The sequence below is a fragment of the Arabidopsis thaliana genome, chromosome 3, assembly GCF_000001735.4.
Source record: "Arabidopsis thaliana chromosome 3, partial sequence".
Classification (NCBI taxonomy): Eukaryota; Viridiplantae; Streptophyta; class Magnoliopsida; order Brassicales; family Brassicaceae; genus Arabidopsis; species Arabidopsis thaliana.
Window position 1 is genome coordinate 13,537,042 of NC_003074.8, and position 24,838 is coordinate 13,561,879.

Sequence of the window (24,838 nt, forward strand, 5' to 3'; positions counted from 1 at the left end):
ATGTAAACCAACTATTCTATAATTAATTGGGCTAACCTAAACAAGAATATTAAAAAAAACCCATTAATGATGACCTTCCATAGACTCACCTATATAAGCCGCAGCTAAAGTGGCAAAAACGAGAGCTTGAATCCCGCTTGTAAACAATCCAAGGAACATAACAGGTATAGGAACCGCTAAAGGTACTAAAGAAACAAGAACAACAACGACTAATTCATCGGGTAATATATTTCCGAAAAGTTAAAAACTAAGTGATAGGGGTTTCGTAAAATCTTCTAAGATATTAATGTGTAAAAGAATTGGGGTTGGTTGAATGTATTTACTGAAATTCCCTAATCGTTTTTTGCTAAGCCCCGCATAAAAATAGGCTACTAATGTGAGTAAAGCTAAAACAACCGTCGTATTTATATCATTCGTTGGTGCTACTAACTCCCCTTGTAATAACTGGATAATTTTCCAGTAAAAGGGCTCCTGACCAATTAGAAACAAAAATAGTAAAAACAGGGTTCCAATAAAGGGAACCCATGGACCATATTCTTGTCCAATCTGGGTTTTACTTATGTTTCGAATGAATTCAAGCACAAATTCAAAGAAATTTTGGCCGTCAGTTGGAATTGTTTGTGGATTGTGAATCGCTAGAACTGCAGAACCTAATAAGATAGCAATTACAACCCAAGAATTACTAAGAACTTGGGCATGGACCCGGAAACCCCCTATTTGCCAGTAGAAATGTTGGCCTACTTCTACACCAAATATCTCATATAACCCTTCTTTTATTAGTGTGTTGATGGAACATGATAAAACATTCATATTGCCCTCTGACAGAAATAAGAACTTTAAATTATTTTGATTCAAGACCCCCCCCTTTTTCGTTTTGGATCACAACTAAATAAATCACACAATATCCCCAGTTTTTTTTCTCTTTTTCTTTTCTACAATTCAGGAGTAGTAAACGATTTTTGAAATCAAAATACAGGGAGCCCCTCCCTAAGACAAAATTGATTTATTTATCTTATTATTAATCAAGAATTTTGTATATAGCTAGAACGGCCCTCACATATTGCGAATACTAATTTGTTAAGAATGAATCGAATTGAAGCTATAGCGTCATCATTTGCGGGAATAGAAATATCCACGAGATCGGGATTACAATTTGTATCGATTAAAGAAATGGTTGGAATTCCCAAAGTGATACATTCTCTAAGAGCCGTCTATTCTTCTTGCTGATCGAGGATGATTACAATATCAGGCAATCCCGTCATATATTTAATCCCACCTAGATATGTTTCCATGCGAGATAATTGTCTCTTCAACACAGCTGCATCCCTTTTCAGAAGACGGTTGAATCCCTCTGTCTTTTGTTCAGTTCTAAAGTCCCTAAACTTATGAAGTATTTGTTTTGGTAGTGGACCAATTTGTTAACATGCCGCCGAGCCATTTTTTATTAACATAATGAAACCAAGCCCGTATTGTAGCCCGCGACACTAAATCAGCTGCTTTAGTTTTTTGTCCCAACAATTAAGAATTGTTTTCCCCTACTTGCCGCATCAAAAACTAAATCACAATCTTCTTATTAAAAATGAACAGTTATAGTCAGATTTATAATCTGAATACCTTTATGTTTTGTAGAAATATAAGGTGCCATTCTAGGATTCCATTTCCTCGTACCATGTCCAAAATGAACTCCTGCTCTCATTATCTTTTCCAAATCGATGTTCCAATATCTTTTTGTCATATATTTTCACATTTAAAAAGGGGGCACCCCAAACTAAAATAAAATTTTGTTCCAATAGAACCTTCTCTTGTACCAGGGATGACCATTTATGCATGAATCAAGCCATTCTTTTGTATTGATTATTATCTTTATTAGTGTTAACAAATTACGAAAGCAAATGACTACAACAAACAACAAAACCTAAAAATTTTAAATAGTCCGCTATTAGAAATCTTTAAATCCTAGAAAAATCAGATTTGGAAATAGAAGAGTCACAAAATTCCCTGTGGTAGAATAAAATATCTCTCATATCTCCCTCGAATAAAGCTAAATTCTTTGTTTTTTTCCAAAATAATGTTGGTATGTTGCCGTGAACAATACACCATTCCTTTGTTGAATCTGATCCCGGTGGGGATCATCCCCCCTAGAACAACATTTTCTTTCAGGCCTTTCAACAAATCGATATGACCCCGAAGAGCAAAAACTTTTTCTAAAACTCGAGCAGTTTATTGAAAACTTGCTTCGGATATAAACTTTGAGTATTCAAAGATGCTCGAGTTAATACTAATAAAACGGCTCGATAACAGATTGCTTCTTCTAAAGCACGCCCCGCTCATAATAATCCAATAAGTTCTCCAGGTAAAAAAGCATTAGCAATCCCTCTTCGGAAACGAAAACTTTTGATGTTAGTGGACGTACATTAATTTCCGTTTGCCTATTATGAATCTACACCCCTTGGGATCGATAAACCTTTTGAATCTTATAACCAAAGAAATACGACTTTGCACTATAGTTAACTCAGCACCACTCAAGAATCCCCAAGGAATTCCAAGAATTCTTGTTATACACTTGTTCGAACTCTTAATCCGTTTTTCTAAGTTCAACGATACTGAGTCAATCGAGCGGACTTTTAATACTTTTTCTACTTTTGGAAGACCTTAGGTTATATCACCGGATCTCGATTTTTTATATATAAATGTAACTAATGTATCCCCTTCGTAAAGAATTTCGCTATAATGCCCATGAACTTTTGCTCCCGGAGTAGCCAAATAGGGCTTAGCGGATCTTATTACTGCAGAATCCCTCTGAACAATTAAAACTTGACCCGATTTTAGGTGCGGTTCTTTTTTAGCTATACATACATTTTCACAACAAATTTTTCCAAGACTAATTATTGTGGACGTTTCTTCACAAACATTATGATGATAATTTTGATGAAGAAAATACCAATTCAATTTGACTTGATTCAAAACAACGTTACTGTATGGGTCGAGATTTAAAATTCTTACGTTTTCATCGATTAAGTAAGAGTTAATTTTTTGAAAAATATATTTTAAGTTATCAAGTCAAAAATATTTAATTAAAGAGATTTGATTATAAATTAGTAAAGGCAAAAACGAATAAAAATTTGAAATTGGGGTAGCTGTTCCTAAGGGTCCCAACAAATTTTCAATGGTAATTAGAGTTTTTTTTTCTTATTAAATTATTTATCACATTGTGATGTTTTACATGATTAAATGGACCCATTCTAAAACAATTAGATGATGATAAAAGTAACAAAGATTGGGACTCCTTATTTTGATTTAAGAACATGTGAATAGTTCCGTGATTTTGTCTAAGTTATTGTTGAAGAATGCCAGACTTTGGCGAAATCGAATAAAACTGATTCATGTGATCTATAGAGATTAATCCCGAATCTGACGAATTATTCCTTTTCCTTATATATGAAATATGGGATTTCACTACGCCAGTTCTTATGAAATCTTGAATCAAACCCTTTGTACTTACTTCAACAAAGAAAGCACGGACCTCTTCAGAGAAGAATTTTTGTCCCAATTCAAGACTAAACAAGTTCGAACTAATTGAATACTTGTGTCAAAAATTCCTCGAGTTGGTTTGCCATTTCCATAAAGGATATAGTTAAAAACTCGAAGTTGAATAGTATCATTTCCCCGAAAGAGATCTTGTTGGAAGAGTGTTGCCAAATTTATCTCATAGGTGGCTACAAGGCCGCACCAAAACAAAAAAAAACTTTTTCTTGGTTGGTGTAATCCGTTGGACATAAATAGGATTTTTAAATTTTTTGGATTCCTTTGAGTTTGTTTTTCCTCTTCCTGGCGGTATCAAGACGCCACTGTGTCGGGATATTTTATCTGTCTTGTCGGGAAAATGGATATCCCCTGAAAATATTTGAGTCCAATCCTTTTTTTTTCTCTACTCGGATCAACCCACCGACTTGGCTTCTTATATTTAAAGTGAGTCGCGTATCCACTCCAATGATACTATAGTTCTGTACCATTATGGCAGAGGATTCAGGTAAAATATGCACTTCCTCAGGAATGAAAAAAAAGCGATCTACTTTCATTTCTTATTTTGTCTTAATTTTTTGGACTCCTTGATACTCAATCATATCCTCTTTTGGATGATTGAATCCGCCTTTAGAGTCCCATATATAAGAATTCCGGAACTCTTTCTTCGGTATCTAGGATCATCAAAAAAAGCAAAAATACTATGTCTATGGAAAATACCATTTATGGGTATTTCAACGGCCTTTTTCAACCGAGATACCTGCCTGCGGTATGAATTCTTTCTCTTGCTCTTGAACCGATTGGAATGGAATAAGAAATCTATTTCTTCGTCTTTTTACTAATAAATCCGAGTTCTCATGAAAGATAGCAGAATATATTAAAATATAATGACTAGTACCTAAGTTTCCATTCAATTCTGAATAATCGTAAATCCCTAATTTTTTGCATGCACCTAAAGATAAGATAGAAAAAATAAAAATAATTAGTAAAATACGAAAAATAAAAATCCTGGACTAAATTCAATTCTAAAAATCCTAGAGGCAATCGTTTGGTCCCCGGCAACGGCGCCAAATTGATTTGAGGTCAATTAAAAACCTAAATATGCAAACTACCGGATCAATTCGGTAATCAATTGTAGTACTTTAGGATCGAATCCACAGAGACCAAGGATACACTTTAAGACATTTAGAATAAATAAAGCTAAGATAAAATCAATTAAAGTTTTTATTTGGTTTTCTAATTAAACTATCAAGCGAATAAATTAAGCAAACAATTCAAATAATTAAACAAGCATTAGGCATAGGATATTCATCAAGGATGTGAGATGACAATTCAATCGATTAGTGAGAATATTTAAGAACCATCCTTGAACTCAATTCACGAAAGTATAGATAATTCGCTATTGCGACGGAACCTAACTAAGCAATACTAAATCAGAACCTAAACCATTGTTTGACTCTAATAAAGCAAAGCAAGCATTAACCAACAAGATTGATATGTTCACAAGATTAATCAACTTAAAATCATAGAACTAGTTAGCTACTCAAGTCGTAGCATTAAGAACAACATAGAATAAGAACCAACAAGATGAACTCCCAAATCTAACAACCTAACGAATCAATCACATCCCTTAGAAATCCTATACCTAGTAAGCAAACTACTCAGACATAGAATCAAGAACAAAGAACAACATAGAAGAAGACATCTTTATTCAAGAATCAAATTAAGAAGAAAGCTTCAAAAAAGTTTTTGAGATATGAGATCTCTAAGCTTACAAAACTAAAGAAAAGCTACTGCTAAAAATCGTGTCTAGGTTTACAAGGTTGAGTCTCATCGTTTTATAGAGAAAGGGAAATCATAAAAATGTAAATAATGAGAGAAAAGGAAAGTCTTGAGTCGGCAGGGAGGGACTGATCAGTCTCGGGTGAGGACCGGTCGGTCCCTGGAACATTCTTCACGATCTAGAGCCACTATCTTCAGGGGACCGATCGGTCTAGGGCAGGACCGATCGGTCCTGGCACATTTGAGAGATCAGACTCTCGGGTCTCTAAGGGGACCGACTGATTCTTTGAGGGAATCGACCGGTCCTGGCCTCATTTTTTCATACTTGACTCATTTTCATGCCAGGACGATCCAAAATCTCTTTTTTCAAATTAGGCACTTTTTAGACCTGTAAAACCACGAAGTGTAGCAGAAAGAACTAAAACCTATCTAATATAAGTTAGTTGACTCAATATATAATCCTAAAACAAAGACTAAAAACGATAGAAGAGGACACATCACTTTGTGAGTGAATCAAGTGAGATGTTTTGTATAAGGGGACTATCATGCAGTCTCCTTCACTCGAAGCAACAACAAGATATGGTCAAGTACTTGGTTATTTTTGCTCCTTCATCCCAGATTTTGGTCGGGTTAGGTTCGACTCTCAAGCACCGGTGTAGTAAGTCGGTATATTTTATCGCGTTGCCATTCATTTAAATTCCTGAAGTCTCCTAATATCAAGAGAGAACATATATGAAGTCGAAATTTCTTCGGTGATTTTGGTTTCCCTTTTTGGTTAAGAATATAAATATTTCATTAAAAACAAAACGATTATGTTTATAAACCTAGAGAGATGGTCCAATGGCAAAACAAAACTTAAAAAATTGAAGCATATATAGTCACGAAAGAACTCAGTCCGCCCACTCGACTAAAACACTAGGTTATGGTTATTTGAGTTAGATGAAGTGAAAAACGATGATTGGTTATTTTCGTTTTCTTTGTTTGTTTGTATATTCCACGAGTGGATTTTGAGTAAATTTTATATCCTTAGACCATTTCTAGTGGGTTCTGAATGGGGATATTTAAGCTAAAAAGTATTAAAATAAACAAGGTTTTAATCTGCGGGGTATTTCTTGTAAGTTTGGTAAAAATTTGTGTGATCCATAATATTTACTAAAATGTTTGGAAAAAATAAAAAATAAAAAATTTGATGGTTTTAGCACGAAAAAAAATTAAACGGGAGGTGAAATCATCAGACGATAGTATTTTAAACACAATAAAAGACAAATAAAAAGCATCGCTGGTATCTTATTCACCAGTTTAAAAGCGTCAATACTAACCATCAAACGTTCATATAGTATAAACTCGACTCTCTTTTAATAATTCTTGGAAAAGTAAAAACCATTAGTAAAAATCAATATCAAGATTCTATACAGAATTTTTATGATTAAAAGATAAAATCAGGCTTTTTTTCTTAAAGGTTATCAACGTAAAATTTGAAACACTAACACAACTCATAGATTCATAAGGAAAAAAAAAAGACAAAATATTATACTTATAAAATAAATTAGGACATGTTGATCTGTTGAAACAATATAAAAAATTTTGGATCGATTAAATTTTTTTGCCTTTTTAAGATTTAATATATTGCATTTTTTTTTATGAGACTAAAATTTAACTATTTTTATGAGATAAAAACTAACTTTTTTTATTGGGACTTTAACGATTTAATATAGGGTAATTGCAGGTCACACTCTTTGATCATGTTTTATTTTTAGGGATTGCCAAAATTAAATGTCGTTTTCACATTTTGTCTTTTCGGCTGAAAAATGACCCTTTTGCCATTGCGCTTCTATTTTACGAACTGTTGAATGTACGGTTTAGTTTAGTAGGTTTATTTATGTATACTGTTCCGGTTTAGTTGAAGATATATTTGTTTCACGTTGATCTGCGATTCTGTTCAGTTACAAGGGAGATTACTTCCATTACAAACAAAGTGACATCAACATTTAATGCCCCACAAAGTTTAGATGTGACTATTGTCACAATCAATGCAAAATCATCATTACATGTTATAATATTAAAAAATTATTGATAATAATTGTTGAGTTAAAGAAGATGAACCCAGGAACAAACATTAATTGCGACCGCACATTGCTGCTGAAGAAGTGTTGATCTTGTTTTTGTACGAAATTTGGAGCCAATACAAGCATTGATCGTGTAAGTAATGAAGTTCTTTTAAGAGTTTTTTTTGTTATGACATATTAGGATCTTGATTGTGTTCGAACTCAACAACGTTTTTTACAGAAAAACACAGAAAATTTGAAGATATAAATTTGTATGTTAAAAATAGTAAATGAGTAGGTATTTAGGTTTATAAATGTGAGTATCGACATTCTATTTTTTTTGTATATATAGTCTTTTTCAGTTGCATTTAATGTGTGTCTTCTGAATTTATGATGCAAGTGGGTTATGAATATTTCCGTATTTACTATGGTCGGTGAGTGGAGATGCAAAGAAGAAGAACGGAAATTTGAACCTGAGGAAGGCATGTTTGTTCGTTGTGTACGCACTCAGGAAAACATGACGTACACAGACTTTGTCCGTACACTAAGAGAGGCTTTCAGTTTGAAGTCCACCGAGATCAATCCCATAATTAGCTACTGGATGCCGGGAGAAATGTCAGTGCTGATAGATACTAAACGCCCTCATGTATACATTGACAGTCAAATGGGTCTCGATACGTTCTTTTTGGTTCGTGGTGGGTATCATTCTCTCAATTTGTTCCTCTCTTTCATTACTACCGTCAAGGCGTTTGGAATACTGTCTCTAGGACTCACAGTGACGTTTCTGAAACTGACCGTGTGTTTGATAGTGCTACAAATGTTGATGAAAATAATGAGGATGCAGATGAGCAAGCCGACGTTGAAGACGATACAACAGATCAGGATGAAGTGGAGGAGGGCAACGAAGATGATGATGGGTATGATGATTATCATGGTGAGGATGGATATATTGGGGAAAGTACCCTCTATCCTACCATAGACAGTAGTGAAGGTATTGGCGAAGAATACAATTACAACAGCTGGAACGATGTAATTGTAGAAAAATATGGAATAAAAAATGTTGAGGAAGACGTCATTCTCACTCAACAGACTGCTCAACATCTAGGGGAATTCAGTCGTCTATTGGAAGAGTGTACCTGGCAGAGATACAATTTCTCCATTGGGTGACGGTAGACGCTGCGAAGGTAACACGGATACCAATCTTATTGGTATAGACGATGTCACCAGGGATGAAGTCATCGACCGTGGTATTAGAGCTTCCGCAACTAGGACACTAAATGATAATCGGGTAGTTACCACAGTTGAGGCTTACCAAGTGTATAATGAATTTTCTACATTACATGGTGGTGAGTTGGCGATTCTCGGTAACGATGTTGCTCCGGTGTTCGATGATTTACTCAATTTTTGAGCCGATGAGACACATGTTGAACTCAGCACCACATGTGAAACTTTGTATGTGGGGAGTGTTTTTAAGAACAGAAAAGTCCTTCAACAAACAATGTCTTATCAAGCGATCAAGCAATGCTTTTGCTTCAAGCAACCTAAGTCATGTCCTAAAATATTGAAGATGGTATGCGTTGATGATACTTGTCTATGGCATTTGACTGCTCACGTCGTCAAAGATTCAGAAAGTTTCAAAATCGCATTGTATGCTACCACACATACGTGTGACATTAACTCTCGAAAGAACTACAATAAACATGCTAATTATAAAGTGTTGTGAAGAGCAGATACAGTTCTACGCAAGGGAGGCCTCGAGCTGTCGATTTACCACAGTTGCTCTTAAATGATCTCAATGTGCGGATTTCATATTCTACCGCTTGGAGAGCTAAAGAGGTTGTAGTGGAAAATGTAAGGGGGATGAGATCGCAAATTACAGGTTTTTGTCGACCTATTTGTATCTTTTCCAAATAGCTAATACGGGTACAATAACCCACCTACACTATACACCTGAAGATGATGGTAAGCAGCGCTTTAAGTATGTCTTTGTCTCTCTTGGCGCTTCTATCAAAGTTCTGATATATAGTGAAGCCATATCAGCTGCCTTCTCCTCCACCTATCCCGATGGAGCCACAGGTCTTTCAGCAGTACGTTGTCGACAGTTTCAAGAGCGTCTGGAACGCCATAGCTATACTTTCTCGTTGCGGTTGTGTTGCTCCCAGTCGTCCTCGTCGTCGCTCTCCCGCACCTACCTCCGGCTCGGAGCATAAGGACTAGCCATCCTCCTTCTCTTGTTCTGTTTTCTGACTTTTTTTCTGCTTTATTTCAGACTATTGGTTATTTGTTTTGAAACTTGTTGCACTTATTTTCTTATGCTTTGTTGGAACTATTGATGTGTGTTTTATTGATTTAACAGTCTAACTGGAGGATCCATGTGAAAACACTAACCAAGGCTCTACAACAATGAGAAGAATTCACAAAGCAGAGCGAAACGACCAGACTGTCGATCAACACCACTCTCAGGTGGCAACTCACGTTTTCTATCTTTTAACTTTTGATTATTTCTCTTTCGATTCGTCTAGCTTAATAACTCTGAGGACAGTGTTATCTAAGTCTGGGGGAGTCAGTTAGTAACTTCATCTTTTCTTTTTTTATGAGTCAGTTGTGTCATTTTAACTTAGATAGTCATTTTATGAGTCAAAACTTTTGTCTGAAATTATGATCTATCTCTCGAGTTTATTGCCTGGATTGCTTAAGTACCGCAGATTCAAATCAATCCGACTAATGAAAAATCTAGAAAGCCAATCAACAAACTTAAGGACATCCATTCCCAACATAATCCACAAAGGCTGGAGCTAATCTCACTACTCTTCCTTTTACCTCATCAAAACGGTTAGTGCTCATAGGATTTGACTCCTTGTTCATACCTGATAAATTGACTAATGTGTTAAAAAGAAAGTGTTCCTCTCCCAACTAAAAAAAAATAATAAAATAATAAATAACAAGAGATTGAGAAGACTTTCAGATAGTGTATAGGGGTAGGAATGTTTCCTACGACCCCATTATTATACATTATTTGGAACGATCAATTACAAAGGTTGGAAAAATGCTGAGGGTGTCGATCCAGTATGCGAGTTCCTCTTTGTGTACTCTCTAAAAATAATAAGTCTGGGGGAGAGAAAGAATACCAAAGAAAAAAAAGAAAAGAATGGTCGATTTATCATGGTATAGTACATGAATGAGTCTAGAAGGTTCTTAAGCATTTACTTGATTGATGAGACCCAGCGATGATAGCCTAGTGGATATAGTTGAGTGCTTTGTTATGGAATCTAGGATGTTGTGTGGGCTAGCGGAGAATTACATGGTGGTCAGGATTTGATTAGAACTGTTTAGTGCATGGATTTGGTTTGTATGATCAAGGTAATAAACCAGAGAGATTGGGAGATTCTATGTTTTTCAAACCTCTTTGACAGATTCAACCTTTTGTTTTGCTTGAGACAAGCAAAAGCTAAGTCTGGGAGAATTCATATGTCTTGGTTTTTACTGATTTCTAACATAGTTTCAGAATGGTTTTTAGAGTCTTTCTAGTCTTTTTCGTACGTTTTGAGTCATTTCATGTACACTTACACATCTGGGAACTATGGAGCACAATAAGGAATTTTGGAAGCTTTTCCGCAATGAAGATCTTGAAGGACGTTTTTCAGAAGTTGATGTCGATCGACACCACACCTGTGTCGGTCGACACTCGTATCGCTGCCAAGGGAATTCTCGTTTTCTACCAAGTCTTTGAGAAGTCCTGAAGTCTTCCTTATTTGCAAAATAGTCCCTGCACGTTTTTAGGGACAAATATACCTAATTGTTTGGTCATTGTTAGACCTAGTTTTTGTTGGAGAGCTTTTGTAACACATTTAGAGAGAAGAATCCAATCCCTTGAGAGAGGATTCTGAACTCCTTTGATATTATTCTTAATTCATTAATGAAAACTATTCAGATTATGATTTGTGTTTCTATTGTCATGTCTGTGTAATCACCTTGTTGGGTTTAGGGAGTCTCAATAGGGATTTAGATGGATTTATAGTTCGAAAACCCCTTAAGATTATTCTTAGAGTTCTTCATCTTGATTATTCTTAATGCTAGTTTTAGATTGATCACCTAGAACTTGATATTAGATAATAGGTATGCCCGCCATAGGTACTTGTTATTTGAACTATCATAGATGAGCCTAGGCATTTAAGAAAGAACAGGTAGGCTCATAGAAAGGCTCTGGTTTAGATACTAGGTGAACTAATCAAGCTTATTAACAATGCATGCTTTAGCATAAGATTTCTCGGCTTCTCTGGTTATCTTAGCTTTAAGTATAGAGAGTTTCGCGGAACGCCACCGGTTACTCTAGAATCATAGTTTGAGTTCGAGAACGGTGCGATAACAATCTTGATATTAGCTAGTTCTACAATTTATCTATCTCCCGAGACAATTCCTTAGACTTGACGCTTTAATCACTTGAATCTACAACTCATTTACTTGCTTATTTGTCTTTAACATTCAATTACTTCATTTAGCTTATTAAACAACATCATAAGTATATTGTGTGAACATCAAGAGCTCAATGGAATTCGACCCTTAAGTGCTAACGACGATCTCTTCTTTGAAGGAGTAAGCTTAAGGCAATTTGAGTTATATCACTCAGAAAGAAGAAAAACAGAACATGATGTCACATTTCCACCAACATACTCGATCACCAGTAGGAGAGAGGGAAGCAGTCAGCTAAGCAGTCCATCCAGACACTTACACTCGATCGCAGAGAAGAGGAGGCAGTCCCAACTACAATTCTACTCGATCGTAGAGGCGACCAGGCAGTCCACTTTGCCAGTCCACCAGTTCTACTCGATTGCAGAGGAGAAGAACCACTCCATCCTGACAGCTGATACACATACTCGATCACAAAGGCCAAGAAGCAGCCCAAACCATTTTGTCAACCAACCTACTCGACCACCACCTCGACCTTTCTATGTTATTGTCTTTAAGCATGTTGTCTGAGTAGTGATTAGGATTTTTGAGGATGGGATAGAGTAGTTGTGGATCCCCTGGTCGAATCTGGTTGTTAAGTGTAGATTTATTGAATCCCTTCTGGATTAGTTGTGTTTACTGTTTATTCCTTTCTGATCAACTGGAATCCGATCCCAGACGTTCCAGCGCCCAGAAGGCGTTTAATGGAACGTTGGCTCTACTAATTCCAGTGATAATTGTCTCTATCCCAAGGGATTGGCCGTTTAGAGCGGTTATTGGCTTCAACAGTCGGTTCTTATTGCCTGCTTACTAAGATCGCTAATTGGAATTAGGTCAGTGTCTAGCTATGCTTGAGGATTTCTATCACTGGAGTGAATTAATTTGTTGTTGAACTTGTTGTCTAGGGATAGTTTAATTGAGATTTGTTACCAAACTGAATTGATTAGGGAGACCACACTATTCGATTACCCCATCCTTAGGAGTTTCTCATCCAATTGATTTCTCTATTTATTTACCTGCTTCATTCACTTGCTATTGAATTTTAGTTTTTTCTACTTTCAACCATTCTACTCGATCACACCCTGATATTAATAGTGAGACTGTGTGATAGAATAAATTGGTCCATTTCTGCATTTTCACTCTCTGTCATCCTGTTGTACTCGATCACAGGGTCCATTCTGGCAGTCGACCCTGCTATCGAGTATATCAGTCATTTCTGTTATTTTTTTTACTGTTTTCTGCATCAACACTAGGACTGTTAGACAAACAACCTAATACTGCTTGGCTTGACTTAGCAACTTCTGATCATATCTCATCTGTTTGCATCACACCCATTTGGATTGACACCTAAAATACTACAACGACAGGATAGTGTTTTGGGATTAATTGATCTTAAAAACTTACTATCAATTTGGCGCCGTTGCCAATTGGGTGCTTGTTTGCTATATTTGAGATTTCAGAATTGTTAAGATCAAGTTCATTTTTGTTATAAGAGATACTAACATTGTTTCTTTTCAGACTTTGTATTTCAGGTACTTAGCAACCAACTTGATTCGTCTGTTATAGCCAGGTTGCTACCTGTTGCATGCATACACGGTCATAAGGGAATCAGAACCTCCTATTCAACGATAACATCGACCGTATTGCTCGCCTACTGAGAGAACAATCATCAACAGACACAATGGCTGACTTCCTTCACAACCACAACTAGCGTCATGGCATTGTTCCACTTCCAGTATAGAACAACAATTTTGAGATCAAAAGCAGTCTCATTCCAATGGTGCAGGGGAACAAGTTTCATGGCTTGCCAATGGAGGATCCGCTCGATCATCTAGACGAGTTTGAAAGGCTCTGTAGCCTTTCTAAAATCAATGGAGTTAGTGAAGATGGTTTCAAGCTTCGCTTGTTTCCATTCTCACTTGGAGACAAAGTCCATCTGTGGGAAAATATGCTACCCCAGGGATCAATCACGACCTGGGATGACTGCAAAAAGGGCTTCTTGGCAAGACTCCGGAATGAGATATCCGGATTCACTCAGAAGCAAAATAAAAGCTTCTGTGAAGCTTGGGAACGCTTTAAGGGTTATCAAACCAAATGCCCTCATCACGGATTTAAGCAATCTTCTCTTCTCAGCGTACTCTATAGAGGCGTCTAGCCTAAGATAAGGATGCTGCTTGACACCGCTTCAAATGGGAATTTCCTGAAGAAGGATGTTGAAGAAGGGTAGGAGCTAGTTGAAAACTTTGCTCAGTCGGATGGCAATTATAATGAAGATTATGACAGAAGCATCCACACCAGTTCTGACTCTGATGACAAGCATCGTAGAGAAATGAAAGCTCTCAATGACAAACTAGACAAAATCCTCCAAGTGTAGCAGAAACATGTTCACCTCATCTCTAAAGATGAACCATTCCAGGTACAAGAGGGGGAGAATGATCAGTGTGCTGATAGCTATGTTCAGAATCAATGTGGCTACAACAAGGGGTACAACAATTACAGACCCAACCCAAATGTGTCATACAGAAGCACCAATATCGCCAACCCTCAGGACCAAGTCTACCCTCAGCAGCAGCAGAACCAACCCAATCCGTTTGTTCCTTACAACCAAAGTCAAGGGTTCGTTCTAAAGCAGCAGTTTCAAGGAGGATATCAACAACAGCAGTCACCACCTGATTTCACACCACATCAACAACAAGCACATGCGCCTCAGAATTCAGACATAATGACTATGATCCAGCAGCTCATTCAAGGACAAGCCACATGAGCAAAGGAAATCGCTAAGAAGCTAGCTAAATTAAACAACAAAGTCGACCGACAAGGCGTCAAACTTAATAGCAAGTTCGAATCACTAAGCACTAGGATGAGATATATGGAAGGCATCCTCATTACACCATCTGTTAACAACAACCGAGGCTAGCTTCCAGGGAAAGCAATCCAGAACCCTAAGGAGTACGCCACTGCTCACGCCATCACTATCTGCCAAGATCGAGAGCTGCCAACTCGACATGCCTCTACCTCTATCACTAGGGACTGTGAAGTTCAAGAAGGGGAGGATTTTGTTCAGAATAAAATTCCAACTGAAATAGCAATAGAGGAGCCCATACTCGATCGCAGTACTCGATCCCAAGCTGAAGCAGTATTTTCCTCCACCCTACAAGCCTGCACTACCATTTCCAGGGAGATTCAAGAAGAAACTGATAAAGAAGTATGAAGCTCTCTTGGAAAAATAATTGAAGGACCTTGAAATCACAATGCCTCTAGTAGACTGTCTTGCGCTAATATCGGACTCACACAAACGTGTGAAGGACATGATTACAGAGAGGATCAAAGAAGTTCAAAGAACGGTGGCGTTAACTCACGAGTGTAGTGCAATCATCCAATAGAACATTGTTCAAGAAAAGTTGGAAGATCCGGGATCTTTTACTCTACCATGCTCTATTAGGCAACTGGCTTTCAGCAACTGTCTATGTGATCTAGGAGCTTCAGTCAGCCTAATTCCACTTTCTCTGGTAAGGAAGCTGGGATTTGTCAAATATAAGCCGTGCGACCTATCTTTGATCCTTGCTGATAGGATCCTAAGAAAACCCTATGGCCTACTAGAAGATATACCTACCAAGATTAATGGAGTAGACGTGCCTAAACACTTTGTGGTGCTTGAGATAGATGAAGAACCTAAGGATCCTCTGATCCTAGGAAGACCTTTCTTGGCCTCAGTTGGAGTGGTGATAGACGTCAAAGATGGAAAGATTGATCTCAATCTTGGGAAGGATATAAGGTTACTGTTTGACATCAACAAAGCTCCAAGAAGATCAACCATAGAGGGACAGACCTCTGGGGTCCAAGGAGTGGTTACAGAAGATGGATTTGAGTCTGAAAGCGTTAAGGAACCAAGTTTAACCCCAACACGACCTTCAAGCTCAACCACTCAATCTAGTACGCTCTGTGTAGTTGATTGGCTAGAACTTAAAAGGAAGTCTGATCTCCAAGAAGAAACCATCCAGAAGCTAGCTTGCACTGTTGAGGAATTTAGGGATAAAGTGAGTCGGATGCAAAGGGAAGCTATTCAACCTCAACTCGGCATTGAAGCTATATCAAAGAAGAAATTTGTTTCAGAATGGTCTGAAGAAGAACACTACCAACGAGAAATAAAAGAAGCTCACAAGAAAAGGGCCATTGAGTACTCAATTACAAACTTGTCAAGAGAGCATGCTAAGTCCGATGTTGTATCTGCTAAGGAAGAAGAGAAGATTTCAATTCTTCTCTATCACCCTCCTTAAGCCTAATGAATGTGAGAAGTCAAGCTAGAGACTTAAGACAAGCTCACTTGGAAGGAAGTCCCATGTCTATCTTCGTAAATATCTTTATTTTTCCTTGTTGTTTTTAATGCATTCTAGTAGTGTTTTCAGGAGATAAGTATGAAGAGCTGAATGAAGTGGATTGTGGCTCTGATGGAACAGCTACACTCGACCACGGAGCAATCAAAGACACTCGACCTTGTTTTGGCTTCTCCACGCCAGGAGATCACTCGACCGCGGTGATGGCCGCAGTAGAAGAGAGAGATCGAGAATCTACAAAGCGGTGCTGACCGCAGTAGAAGAAGAGAGCACTATACTCGACCATACTCTACAGGGAGGGAATGAAGCTGTGATCGAGTATAGTTTATGCAAATCACTACTTCTCTATATCCAAAATACACTCGACCGCGGTGCTGGCCGCCACGAAGGAGATGAGGTCGAGTACCCACAGGGCGAAGTAGAGACACAACAAGGAGTTTCTTCAATGGACTGGGAGCAATCACAGGCAGCTATTGACGACCAACTCCGCTCCTTCTTCAACTGAGGTACCACACCCAACCATCATTGTATATACCATATTCTGTTTTCGTTTCTTTTAGTGTCTGTTGAACTCTTCTTTAGACTTCTAATACACAAGAGACTTGGTAGTTTAAAGTTTGGGGGAGGATTCAAGAAGTATTTAACATGTTTGCTAGTGAGTCTTATTTGCATCATTTGAGTCTTAACTTCATCTAAGGCATTGAAAAAACCAAAAAAAAAATTGAAAAAATTTCTGAAAATGTATTCCACAAAAAAAGAGTGTTCATATAGTTGCATCACATTTAGGATTGAGTTTAGGATGTTCCATATAGGATTGTCGCATATGCATTGGGGATTATGATGAGATAGCCTTGTAAGCATTTTGGTTCATCGTTGCTAGTTGTCTGATGCGTAGTCAATGAAATTGAAGTAAAACTGCACCAATGTCTTGAATGCTCTGCTCGATCACACTGTTATTATCTGATACCATTCTCTATCAATTTGAACCTGAATCTGACTTGCAATTATCATGTCTTAGCATCGAATTTGAACTCATGGATACCATAGACATACTTCAGTTTTCTTTAAAACTTTTCACAACCCTTACTAACCCAAGTAGCTGCTTCCATCATTGAAGTAGTTTCCCTTGCCCTTAGCCTAACCTTTCTTTTGAGCCCTGTAATATATCGTGTGTGATTGTGAGGCCTGTTTCAGGATTGAGCTTGGAAGAAAGTGTTAGGTTTGAGCCGACAAGAGTAATGTCTCATGTAGTTCTAGTCCACGTTTTCTGGGCTAAATAGGACTAGGTGGGTGTCTATTCTTGGAGTGGGGATCGAGTATATGAGAAAAATAAGAGAGAAAGGAAATGTTGATTTCTTAGGAGAAGGAAGTTGAGAAACAAGTTAGTCTAGTAATGGATTTTGGGGAACTAAAAAAAATAAAAAAATTCTATAACAACAGAAGAAAAAATCTAGAAAAGTCTTGATCACAAGAAGATAACAAGAGCCATAGTTGTCAAAGAAAACCAAAGTCCACTAGATCCATCAAGGTAAAAGAAACTTCTCCTTATAATAAGAGTCAAAGACAAGAAAGAATGGTTTGATCCAAGACAAGAATGAAACAAAAAATGCCTTGAGTGCAAAGGGTAGAACGAGGATCATATTTTCGGCTTGAGGGTAGTACTATCTGTTGGTGTATACACTGAATTTCTTATTGGGTAGATGGGATACTATTCTTGTATGCATAGGTTGGCTCTTACCTTTAGCATTCTCCTAAAGCTCATTCCATTTCTTTTGACAGTCCCCTGTTACTAAACTTGAACCACCAAAAAGGGACCATCTTTGTCTCGTGCCTTCACCTTAGCCAAATGAGTTCATTGATGATGCATAACTTGATTCACGTTCCTAAACTAATGAATGTTAAAGGGATTGGTAGATTTGAAAGCATGTGTAGGTCGATTGTAAGAGTGGGATTGAACTATAATAAGGCATGGCTAACGTTTTTGAGTAGAGTTCGATCATATCGCATCCTAGAACTGCCAAATTGGACATTGATTTTATCTGATTTATCTAATGCTTTGGTTCTGAATCCCCACCTTCAAACCTCTCATTAAGCTTATGACTACTTTTTTGCTTAAGGGCAAGCAAAGACTAAGTTTGGGGGAGTTGACATGTATCACCATTTTGAGTCTAGTTTCATCCATCTTTCATAGCATTCATCATCATTTTTGTACATTTTGCGTCTTTAGTCGAGTGTAGGACTAGTCTTGCATACATTCTGCATTCTGGAGTTGTTTCAGGTGCTTTGGAGCTATTGGTGCTCAGAAAGAGGAAAAACAGAACAGAAAGTCACATTTCCAACAACATACTCGATCACCAGTAGCAGAGAGGGAAGCAGTCAGCTCAGCAGTCCATCCAGACACTTACACTCGATCGCAGAGAAGAGGAGGCAGTCCCAACTACAATTCTACTCGATCGAAGAGGCGACCAGGCAGTCCACTTTGCCAGTTCACCAGTTCTACTTGATCGCAGAGGAGAAGAACCAGTCCATCCTGACAGCTGACACACATACTCGATCACAGAGGCCAAGAAGCAGCCCAGACAATTCTGTCAACCAACCTACTCGACCACCACCTCGACCCTTTGATCAATCCGCACCCAACCAGACAACCTGAGCAACAGAGAGAGAATAGAAGAGAAGGCCCATTCGAAGCCCATTCGAATCCCATCAGGAAGCCCACTTTGAGCCGATACTCTTGATCACATCGTCCATGGGTCGTTAAGTGGGCTCGAAGCCCGCTTTCTTATCTTAGTATAAATAAGTCTCTAAGGGTTTTGCCCTAAGACATGCACTTTGAGAGACACGAATTTCGCACTATTATTCAGCAGCCGCTTTTCATTCCTTCAACTTTGTATTTCGATTTTTCTTCTAAGTTATTCAGATTTTGCTTTCATTTGCTTGTTCATCTTTGTTTCATTCTCTTTAATATTTTTAGTATGCAATCTTCAATCGTTTCTATGTTATTGTCTTTAAGCATGTTGTCTGAGTTGTGATTAGGATTTTTGAGGATGGGATAGAGTAGTTGTGGAACCCATGGTCGAATCTGTTGGTTAAGTGTAGATTTATTGAATCCCTTCTGGATTAGTTGTGTTTACTGCTTATTCCTTTCTGATCAACTGGAATCCGATCCCAGACGTTCCAGCGCTCAGAAGGCGTTTAATGGAACGTTGGATCTACTAATTCCAGTGATAGTCATCTCTATCCCAAGGGATTGGCCGTTTAGAGCGGTTATTGGCTTTAACAGTCGGTTCTTATTGCATGCTTAGTTAGGGATCGCTAATTGGAATTAGGTCAGTGTATAGCTATGCTTGAGAATTTCTATCACGGGAGTGAATTAATCTGTTGTTGAACCTGTTGTCAAGTGATAGCTTAATTGAGATTTGTTAACCAACTGAATTGATTAGGGATACTACACTATTCGATTACCCCATCCTTAGGAGTTTCTCATCCAATTGATTTCTCTGTTTATTTACCTGCTTCATCCACTTGCTATTGAATTTTAGGATTTTTCTGCTTTCAACCATTCTACTCGATCACACCCTTCTACTAACAGTGAGACTGTGTGATAAAGTAAACTGGTCTATTTCTACATTTTCACTCTCTCTCATCCTGTTGTACTCGATCATAGGGTCCCTTCTGGCAGTCGACCCTACGATCGAGTATCTCAGTCATTTCTGTGATTTTTTTTACTGTTTTCTGCATCAACACTAGGACTGTTAGACAAACAACCCAATACTGCTTGGCTTGACTTAGCAACTTCTGATCATATCTCATCTGTTTAAATCACACCCATTTGGATTGACACTTAAAATATTACAACGACAAGATAGTGTTTTAGGATTAATTGATCTTAAAAACTTACTATCACTAAGTTCCTTAGCGTCTCTATGGGAGTCTGGCTGACTGGAAGGTAGTTGACAAGTATGCTTATGGGGTTTGGCAATTGGATTCCTAAATACATCTCGGTTGGAGGGTTTGATGGTGGTAGGAAAGGCATGGTGTTTTTTTCAAATGAGGAGGTTTAAGACGGATTCGTGTATTCAACTTAGTGTGTTTGACATGAGTTTTAAAGGGGAGAATAACCATCAATGTAAGTGGTTGGGCGACATTGATGTATATTTAGTGCATAATATTAGTAAGTTTTAAATTAAACAAAATACTGTGTACATCTCATAAATGCGCCGTGTACATCTATGAAGTACTCATTACGTTTTCTGACACAAGGTTGAGTTGATGTTTGTTTGTATATAAGGGGAACAATATTGCTTCTTGTATATTGCTATATTAGGGGGAACGCTATTACTAAAGCACATTTTAAATAAACAAAACAAACTTATTTTATCTGCCAAATGAATTGAGTACGTTGCTTGGGAACCGTGTACGTCTAATACAGATATTAATGAGAGTTGATAGAGGTCACTTCTATGGTGTGTTTGACAGGATGTAATTAATCAAGGAGCAAAATTTTCTAGATATGGGTTATACTACGTCAAATCAATCTTTTTACGTCTTCATTTACTAATTATCTCGTCACTCGCTTGGTTATCTTTCCAGTTTGAAATAAACGATACAAAGTGTACAATAGCTTATAGCATCTACGTAGATATTTTGTTATTTAATTATTCATATGGGTTGTTTCTTCTTACAGTACTTTGATTTAGTAAGTTTGGAAATTCTTAGAAAGTGTTAATTATTAAAAACAAACTTCCATTATTGATAATCAAAGTACAAAGCTCACATATTATTGCATGAAACACTTATAAATATGATAGGATCGTTACGAATGTCAAAACTACAGAATCTGGCTAATCTTTTTGGCACACCACCAGATGTTACATTCGTTGCAAAGATTATTAAAGAGTCCCGACACACATCATCGCGCATTCAGGCGTTCAAATGTCACCACATTCAGGGTACGAAAAGCTTTTAGCGTAGGTGTTTTTTAAAGTATTAACATATTTCTTTATTTCTTCTAAAGCATAATGGTTGCTTCTGAAGAGCCGAAGGTAAATACCACCCATGTGAGCACTACCGTCAAATATGTAAAAAATTGCGCAGGCAAGGGTTGCAGCGTCGTGCCCTTTGGGCAATTCTCTCTAAATGTACGATAGCTCCCTTAATGTCAGACTCATGGGTAACAAGACGCAGTCCTTCACGGTAAATAGCAGTCGGGTTACCAGCCTCTACGCACCGTTCGAAGAAGGATCTATATCGACATTTAGAGTTGATGTCATTTGTATCATAGCCAACCGCGTGGAAGTCATCGGGATCGTCGCACATGCTGAAAATATTTGCATCTTTCAGGACATCCGATCGGTAGACTATATTTCTTCCATGAGGCTCTTATTTCAACATAGGTCCGAGGTACCACCAACATTTGTGAGCCATTTGCTTGGCTATCTTCGCTAGCAAATCATCAAGTATATTTGGGTTTGCCATATTTTGGAATAAGGTGTTTCAAAACAATAAAATTCCAACTCTTAAATAAACATCATTGAAGATATGGTTGGGTAAGTTATGGTTGTATTTATTGCAAAGGACGTAAGTGATGATGCAGATTCAGATTGTCAAATCAACGTAATAGTTTTTCGTATATGATTTGTTTTTGTTCTTATGAGCAACTTCTAATAAAAAATATGCCTAAAAATAGCAGTGTACGTAGATGTGTACATTAAAGTGTATCTGTGGCAAGTGTACGTACATATGTTAATATCCACATTTTTGATGCAAACCAAAGACTTTATCTATTTTATTTGGTAGATGCACGTGTACGTAGATTTTATCAGTGGCAAGTGTACGTCCATATGTTAATATCCACATTTCTGATGCAAACCAAAGACGTTATCGTTTTATTTGGTAGATGCACATGTACGTCTAGCTTTTAATCTCAACAATTTACAATTATTATGGAAACTATGACGATTATGACGTACTTAACAAGATTATCATAAAAACCATAACATATCGTATGACTGAAAGACCAAATATCATTTGCCTATTAGCGGAATAACTAATCCGGAGAAACATAAACACACCATGCAACCAGAAAATGAAACGAAAATAAATAACATAGTAGAAGCATTAATATAATTTGAAACATCACTTAGCGGATAACATACACTAACACATGAAGTAGAATGGAATAACTATAGCATTTGACTAACATGCCTAGCACACGACCAGATGTAACAGCGGTTGCAAACGGTTTAGAAAGCTCAAGATACCATGTAACAATAGAAGAGGCATGGTAGCATACTAATTCCATGGCTCGTAGGATACCAGAAAGTAGGACCATATGTATTGCTGTATGGAGGGTGAAACTTCTTTATTTCCTCGATGAACTCATCACCCAAAACTCGAGTGGCAACCTAGTCCAATGGATAATGGTTGCGGGTGAAGAGCTGTAGAAACAAGTCGCCCGTATAATCATAATCAGCACATATGATGGCGCATGCAAGTGTTGCATTTGCTCGTTGTGGAGCATGACGCTGTAAGAGCTTGATGGCTCCATTGATGTTTCATTCATGCGTTAGAACACGAATACCTTCGTAATACACGGCCGTGAGATTGTTAGGTGCAAAACCCCTTAAGAAAAATGGTCGATGTCGGCCTTCAACAGCGACTCCGGAGGAATTGTGGCCCCCTCCAGCTTGGAAGTCATCGGGATCGCTACACAAGGTGAGAATAATGGCATCTTTGAGGACATCCGGACGGTAGACAATGTCTCTTCCGCGAGTGTCTGATCGTATTAGTGAACCAAGGTCTGACCAGCATTTGTCAGACATGTTCTTAGCTATATGCGAGAGTAAATCATTGAAAAGAGTCGGGTTAACCATATTTGAAATGAGATACTCCGAGATCGTCATTAAGTTTTTCACTTTAATAACCACTACTATGGATTTAGTTGGGGCAATTACGGTTGAATTAAATGTCATATATGTGTTGGTCAGCGTTGGATGTCAAATCAATTTATCACCTTAGTTATGTTAGAAAGTAAATTTAACGTGTATGAGAAATATAGATATATGTGGGAGACATATGTTTTAACGTGTACGTACACAATACATATTGTTTGAGAAGTGTACGATGTGTACAAGAAGAGAGTGATAACAGAAACTAAATTAAGTTCTTACAAGCTCCAAACTTAAATGTAGTTGCAATCTAAGATAGGTTTGTTCAAAATAATAAGTGTAAGGTACATATTATTATAGACAGGCGATTATAATAAATGCACAGTACCCTCCTCGCGCTTTCCGTGCTCGTAGATATCCACCGAGTATTTCTAACGGTAGAAGACCATGTCTGTTTCCCGAATGTTGAACAGGTCTGAAAAAGGGTTTCCAAACACGAGCAACTCCAAGAACTTCATCGTGTATGACCCGCAATCTCCAGTATTTGGGGTTTGAGCAACGGTGAAACAACGTTCATACTCAAAAAGTTCAACTGAGTACGCAGAAGTCAATACATCCTGGCACACCGCTCTAACTAAGAACAACATCATTTTACAAATATGAGTCATTCTCGACTTCACAACCGACTCACGCGTGTGCGATATTAAAGCGTCATACACAGTTATTCGCCGTTCTTTGAGGTTGATTCCCAAAGCAACCCAATGTTCATGATTCCAGTTCATCGGAGCATATACGACATCGACATCCTTTAGCCACTTAATAGGGGGTTCACGGTTTATGTGTACTCCATTAGCAATGTCGGACAGAAATTTGCCCTATTTGAATCCGTTCTTATTAATACACTTCCTGAAGTCGACAACCCGCTTGGTAAGTTCATGGAGCAGGAAGAAGTCCAATACAATACATATGTTTGCTATTAGTTGTTCACCGTTCTTGTGCCACATCAACATTGCCATCATTTTTAAATGTTGAAATGATCAAATCATTATAATCAGTGTACGTACACTTTCATCATATTTTACCATGTTTGTAGATTTTATATACATGGTGGCAAGTAGTGTACGTATATTAATGCAACATACTGAACTTCCGACCCATACACTATGTGTTATAAGCTTGGCAAAAAAATCGTTGTCCACTTTGCGAAACCGAAAAGTGTGTGAATCCTGTAAATCAAGTAAAATATTTGATAACAAGCTTAAGTAAGTAAAAAGATGATGGAATAATTAGTAATCCAATATAATAGAATATACTTACAAATTGTCTCCTTTAAGGATATTGGTTAATTGCTCTACTTTCGAAGGGTCAACCATGTATAGGGGGTTGTATGAGACATTTCCAGCCTCTGACTGTTTTGAGTTGGTACATCCTCCACCAAGACTGTTGTTCCCTTAAAACCTCCAGGAAGGGCATCATCAAGTTCATAGACTAGTTGTTTCTTCACTTTTTTTGGGACCTTACGGGTTGCATTTTTTTCTTCTTTTGCTTCAACTGCAACATCATTGTCTGATTCATCTTGTAAACAAATATGATTGTCAACAACTGTTTTATTCGTTTTTCTATAATACGTCCATGGTAAAAATAGATACATACATTATTTTTAGGAATAGGGACGGTTTTATCTGCTTCATCTGACCTTGGGTTTGGATGAAGGAATTTGTACCATGTTTATAACGATTTATAAAACTAATCACAAATTCAATTGCCAAGAACTGTGTAAACAAAGAATTAAATCTAGATCAAAGGGTTTGAATATACC

General features: G+C 37.5%; 7 pseudogenes across 7 annotated transcripts; 3 read left to right on the forward strand and 4 right to left on the reverse strand.

The window, feature by feature from the left end:
* Positions 1–35: 35 nt before the first annotated feature.
* Positions 36–810, reverse strand: AT3G33000 (annotated as a pseudogene). The gene has a single exon.
* Positions 811–1,025: 215 nt separating this feature from the next.
* On the reverse strand, positions 1,026–1,735 carry AT3G33002 (annotated as a pseudogene). The gene has a single exon.
* A 176-nt stretch (positions 1,736–1,911) lies between these two features.
* AT3G33004 lies at positions 1,912–4,447 on the reverse strand (annotated as a pseudogene). Its single transcript has one exon.
* Positions 4,448–7,755: 3,308 nt separating this feature from the next.
* AT3G33005 lies at positions 7,756–10,286 on the forward strand (annotated as a pseudogene; the record flags this gene model as incomplete). Its single annotated transcript has 1 exon — positions 7,756–10,286.
* Positions 10,287–13,380: 3,094 nt separating this feature from the next.
* Positions 13,381–16,072, forward strand: AT3G33006 (annotated as a pseudogene; the record flags this gene model as incomplete). Its single annotated transcript has 1 exon — positions 13,381–16,072.
* A 208-nt stretch (positions 16,073–16,280) lies between these two features.
* AT3G33008 lies at positions 16,281–16,694 on the forward strand (annotated as a pseudogene; the record flags this gene model as incomplete). Its single annotated transcript has 1 exon — positions 16,281–16,694.
* Positions 16,695–20,482: 3,788 nt separating this feature from the next.
* AT3G33009 lies at positions 20,483–24,726 on the reverse strand (annotated as a pseudogene; the record flags this gene model as incomplete). Its single annotated transcript has 1 exon — positions 20,483–24,726.
* Positions 24,727–24,838: the final 112 nt, after the last annotated feature.